This window comes from Schistocerca americana, chromosome 1 (assembly GCF_021461395.2).
Source record: "Schistocerca americana isolate TAMUIC-IGC-003095 chromosome 1, iqSchAmer2.1, whole genome shotgun sequence".
Classification (NCBI taxonomy): domain Eukaryota; kingdom Metazoa; phylum Arthropoda; class Insecta; order Orthoptera; family Acrididae; genus Schistocerca; species Schistocerca americana.
Window position 1 is genome coordinate 1,139,708,406 of NC_060119.1, and position 6,532 is coordinate 1,139,714,937.

Sequence of the window (6,532 nt, forward strand, 5' to 3'; positions counted from 1 at the left end):
CAGCAATACATTTACATGAGGCTTCCAAAATTGGGTTTCGTACACAGATTTTCCAATACCTCTTCTGGATGCCATGTAAACACTTCCATATCGATTTTGAAAAATGGGGTTCTGGCTCCCGGATTTTTTCTTCCACACTCTATTTTCACCCCCTTTTAGATGCACAGCCATTTTCGAAACGCGCTCATGTTCTCAGGTTAGAGGAGTAACATTCTGTGCAGTACCGTAAAGGAGAAGTAGAAATATTAGAGCGAATATGCAATCGGCTACCTCCAATATTTATTTGAGTAAAAATGCCATTGTACTGATTTATGGTCCATTAACACTTGACTGAAAATAACAGCCCGGGAAGGAATGCCAAACATTCAGCATAGCACTTCCTGGCAGATTAAAACTGAGTGCCGGACCGAGACTCGAACTCGGGACCTTTGCCTTTCGCGGGCAAGTGCTCTACCAACTGAGCTACCCAAGCACGACTCACGCCCCGTCCTCACAGCTGTACTTCTGCCAGTACCTCGTCTCGTACCTTCCAAACTTTACAGAAGCTCTCCTGCGAACCATGCAGAACCAGCACTCCTGAAATAAAGGATACTGCAGAGACATGGCTTAGCCACAGCCTGGGGGATGTTTCTAGAATGAAATTTTCACTCTACAGCGGAGTGTGCGCTGCCTTCTTCATCATGCCTGTGGGAGGGTGTGAATGTGTTGTCTTCCAGGAGATCTGTACTGCATGGTGGAGACAAGCTGGTGGCGGCTCTATTATGCCCTGTGGAACATTGACGTGGGCATCCACTTGTCCAGTGGAGCTCATGATGTTCAAGAAGTATCATATAATTGTTGTAGACCATATACACCCCTTGATGATGGTAATGTTTCTCGAAGGCAGTGGCATTTTTCAACAAGATAATGCGCCATGTCACAAGGCTAGGAGTGTAATGGAGTAATTAGAGGAACATAGTGGTGGGTTCCAATCAATGTGCTGGCCCTCCAACTCACCAGATCTGAACCAAATCAAACACATCTGAGATGTGATTCAATGTGGCATCAGATCTCATCGCTCCCTCCCCAGAATTTATGGGAATTAGGTGACATGTAGGCAGCTGTGGTGCCGACTCCCTCCAGCAACCTACCAAGGACTCGTTGCCTCCATGCCATGACGCATTGCCACTGTTATCCATGCCAAAGTTGGACATACTGCTTATTAGGTAGATGGTCGTAATGATCTGGCTGATCAGTGTAAATACAATCAGATGATCGCAAAAGCCAAATATTCATTGTCTTATAGACGTGGCATATTTAGAAATTTTAAGTAACATATTTCTTAATTTAATGAACTATGTTGAATTTTTATAAACTGCAAAAGCTGTAGCTTTGCTTAAATTATTCACTAATGATAAATTCGAAATGAATAAAAATGGTAGAAGATATTATATATTTTAACCTCACTTTCATTGTTCAGTACTAGACTAAGGGAACTGACATGGTCTTGATATTCTGTCTAGCTTGAACACTCAGTGACAGAGACATCACCTGACAGTCTGTTCCATTTCATTCACATCTAGTGTGAATTGACTATATATCAGAAACCCAAACAGCTGATTCCTGGAGTCCGTTTGTGCAGAACAAAAGACGATCAGAAACCGATATTTCACTGATGTCGCAAAATCGCATGTTTTCATTTACGTATGTGTTACAAGAAGTACTATGAATCTACTCCTTTCAGAGATGTACACTGGCTGAAGAATTTTGGGGATACCAAATTGGATTGCGTTGTTGAAGTTCATATTTGGTGGGTTTTGTATTATAACTTATGCTCTATGAATAAAAGCTGTTTCAGAACACCAGCACATCGAGGATGTCTCAAAAACGCGTCAGTATTGATATGATTTGTTATAATTAAATTTATGATAATGAAATATCGGTGGCTAAAGCCACCAGGAGGTAGAAGATGAAGTATACGGTCAAATGTTGCAGATGTTCACAGTGATTTAGGGGGTAGAGGCATTGCGTTACGAAGGCTAAGGCTGCGGCCCAGTGGCACTAACAATGGTCAGCATGCACTGTCGCCAGATATGCAATTGGGCTACCTGTTTACCATGGATTGCGTCCTACAAGCAAATGTCCAACATGTGACCAGGAGTGATGCCATAATTACATAACTGGAACATCGTCATCTTGGATCTTTAGTGTATACAGGGTGTATCAAAAAGGGTGGCTCAAACTTACACAGCTGAAATTACACGATAATAGAAGCACACATGTCAAGTAAACATGGGCTCTAAAATGCATACCTTAACATCTATGAGCACCTTTTCATCTTTGGTACTTCGGAATACAACTCTTCTAATGAACAAGTTCTCATAACTTTAAAGGTATGCATTTTAGAGCACATGTTTACTGGACATTTTTTCTTGTTTTGATCCATACTACCACTTCTCAAAATATGGAAAGCAAAGAGCTTGCAGTAGAAGAGATTTGTTTCACAATATTGAAAATCAAGAATATCTCATAGGTCTTAAGGTACACGTTTCAGAGCCCACGTTTATTTGACATTTATGCTTCTGTTAACGTGTACTTTCAGCTGTGTAAGTTTGCGCCGTCTTTTCTGATACACCTTGTATAATATCACAAAGCAGGTCTCCCTCTAATGTAATGGATGTCTGAGATTCTGGGGAGCATGTATCTGAAAGTGGATCTGTAATGGATCAAATGTTAGCCTTTAACGGATTTTTGCACAATACTTGTAATTTGTATAGGATGGAAATACATCTGCATTCATCTCCTGACTCAACATTCTTGTGCAGTTCAACTTACGAGGTGCAAACGCGATGTTGCCCAGCGTCAGATCCTGAATTGGTTACTGGAGTCTGGAGATTTGCATCAACAAGTCCCAATGTCTCAGGTTCAAAATGGTTCAAATGGCTCTGAGCACTATCGGACTTGACATCTGTGGTCATCAGTCCCCTAGAACTCAGAACTACTTAAACCTAACTAAGCTAAGGACATCACACAGATCCATGCCCGACGCAGGATTCGAACCTGCGACCATACTTGTAACATTTAGCTATAAGTTGGTGTACAAAAGTATATTCTTTTATTTACAGGTGAGCCATGATGGACCGTGAAGTAGATGTCAGGTTGCGACTGTAGCGGTCACGCGGTTCCAGACTGAAGCATCTAGAACCGCATGGTCACACCGGCCGGCAATGTCTCAGGAAGGCTCACCAGTCACACCTCGGATCCTGCAGGTGGTCAAATGGTGACAGTGGCGATGGGCTGTTGGCCAGATGGTGTAGGCCACCAAGTAGCAGTCTTAGTTCATTACCCTATTGCATTGATGATAGCTGCTTCAGGAGAGTTTCAACGATCCCATGACAGAGAGTGACAACATGGCAGGCACCAATCTACAGCTGGGCCATGCCGATGGACTGCTCAGTTGGCCCTTGGGTATATATATACAGCAGGCCTGTAAGTGCGAAAGGCATGTACTACTGCATAGTTCACTGCCATCAAAACTTTCTGAACGCCTGTCATTGTTCAAGAAATTAGGTCGCTGTTGAGGAAACTGTCAGTATGGCGAAATGCTCCGTTGCTGGTTGCAGCTCACACCTTGAAAATGGCATTGGGCTCCTGTCTTGGGCAGTACTGTTACATTTGTGATGAATTATGTTTTGTTTGGCGAAGTTATGAGAAACACATCTATCTACTTTCTTCATTTCCCAGATTTCTGTCAGTGCTTGGGGACTGTGAAGCATTATGTAACTAAAGAGATCTATACATCTCACTGACTTGAATAAACATTAGACATCTTCTGCCTGTAGATCGTTCCTGGCCAGTAATACACATCGGTATCATTCAGTTTCAAGGGCATTTCTTCAATTGTCGATGTATGCTGCATTTGATTATAGTGTTAGGCCCTTATACTCTATGTGGTTGAGTATGCTATGGCCAAAATTAAGCGTGCAAAGAAAAAGTAAGGAATTTTGAGGTACATCTTTTACAGACTCACTCAGCAGGTTTCTTTAACATATGAAGTGATTCGTACTCATACTTTTTTGTACTTTGTCTAGCAAGAGGTCTTTGCCTGACTCCTATTTTTCATCTGTTATTGTTAACTAATTCACTACTTCACCTAAAAAATCTCACTTAGTTACGTTACCAGTGAAGATCTATTTGATAAAGAAACTACATCTTATGTTGTACATTGTCAGACGAAACATAATTAATGATCTCAGTTCTGCTGTCATCTGTAATGAATTAGAACCGTAGTTACAAATAATATTGTTGTCTCAATCACATAAAAAAGAACTGGATGTTTAACCAAGAAGTCTTTAATATATGTATCCATTTACAAAATATTCAACGTTCTAGTTTAAACTCTGTTTCTGTATGTAAGTATCTATCTTTGGCAGATGTAAGACTAACTCTGGTGCTGATAAAAAGTCTTCAAATATCTTCAGTAGCCATTTGTCATCGATTGATCAAGTTAGTGCACTGTAGTGAAAATGACAGGGCACTGGCGGCTTCAATGATCACTTTGCCTTGATTGTTTGACTAAAAATAATGTCCAGTCACAACAGGACAGTATCATCTTTATAATGTTGACCTTCATTGTCCTTACAGAGTGACAGTTATTGAACTATATGAAATAAAACTTTTGAACGGTTTCCATTAGGATGTTCAAACTGCGCAGTTGGCTGCGGGGACATGTCTTGTTGTTGTCAGCCATTTGCACGTGAAAATGTCATGGTATAGCGTACCTGGGGGTATTGTGTTTGTGAAGTCCTACTATGCGAGCAATAACAGCCCAACTGTGGCTCAAAGGAAGCTTGTGATCGAGTTCAAGTAGAAGACAACCAGTCCAAGTGTACTAACAACCAAGAATTTGATTCGCATGTTTGAGAGAATATGTAGTGTTCGTGATGACAGTGTTGGCAATGTTGGTCATCCAAAGAGGGTGAAAACGCCTAAAAACATAGAGAAGACACATTCTGTGTTTCAAACCAGCCCCAGGAAGTCGATCAGATGAGCTGCACAACAGGTGGGAATCAACCGGGGGACACTGCGACAAATTGTTGTTGAAGACCTGCATCTCTTCCCATACAAAATTCAAATCATCAGCCATTAAGCCCCAGGGCCATGGAACAGCGGTTGTGTTTCGCCAACATTATTGTCCACAGAAATGGCGAACAGGACGTTGATGCGAATAAGGCTTGGTTTAGTGACGAAGCCAATTTTCATTTCGATGGGTTCGTCAATAAGCAAAATTGACGCGTTTAGGGGACTGAGAATACGCATTTCGCGATCAAGAAGTCCCTTCACCCTGAATGGGTGACTGTGTGGTGTGAAAAATCCATTCATGGAATAATCGTGTGGTATTCCTTGATCGCACAGTGACTACAGAACGGTATGTGAAGGTTTTGGAAAATGATTTCATCCCCATTATCCAAAGTGACCTTGATTTCAACACTATGTGGTTCATGCAAGACAGAGCTCGACCCCACCGAAGCAAGAGAGTGTTTGTTGTCCTGGAGGAGCACTTTGGGGACCGCATTCTGGTTCTAGGTTACCCAGAGGCCACTGGCATGGGCATCGATTGGCCGCCATATTCTTCGGATCTGAACACATGCGACTCCTTTTTGTGGGGCTATATTAACGACAAGGTGTACAGCAATAACCCCAAAATCATTCCAGACCTGAAAATAGCCATTCAGGTGGTCGTCGACATCATCGATGTTCCGACACTTCAGCGGGTTGTGCAGAATTTCGCTGTTCGTCTGCGCGACATGATAGCCAATGACGGCAGGCATATCGAACACGTCATAAGCTAAATACGACTATCTGTTGTGACGTTTACATGTTGAATAAAGTGTGTGCATGCCGTAGTTTGTAACTAATTTACGTTTTTTTATGTAGTTCAATAATTGTCACCCTGTATATTGATCTCCAGCATAAATTTTTACTCTGCAGTTGAGTGTGCTCTAATATGAAACCTCGTGACACATTAAAACTGTGTGCCAAACCGGGACTCGAACTCAGGGCCGTTGTTTTTCGCGGGCAAGTGCTCTACCACCTGAGCTAACCAAGCATGACTTAGAACCTGTCATCATGCAGTCCCATAAGTATTGCCGGGGAACTTCTGTGAAGTTTGGGAGGTAGGAGGCGAGGTACTGGGGGAAGTAAAGCTGCGAGGACAGGCTGTAAGTCGTGCTTGGGCACGTCAGTTGGTAGGGTACTTGTCCATGAAAGGCACAGGTCCCAGGTTCAAGTCATGAACTGGCACACAGTTTGAATCTGCCAGGAAATTTTTTCTATGTATTGTGCTGCTCGTATAGATCTAAGGATGTACCCTTGAGAAACATCTTTGTAACATAGGCAAAATTTATCACTTGTGACATAGTACAATGAAATGTTCGTTTTCCCCAAATTCAGTTACTCTCGATTAGGCGTCACAGTCATTCACAATTTTCCACGACTTTGACATAAATGGAAAATACACTGTTCTGTAAAACTTAACGATGAGCTATATAAA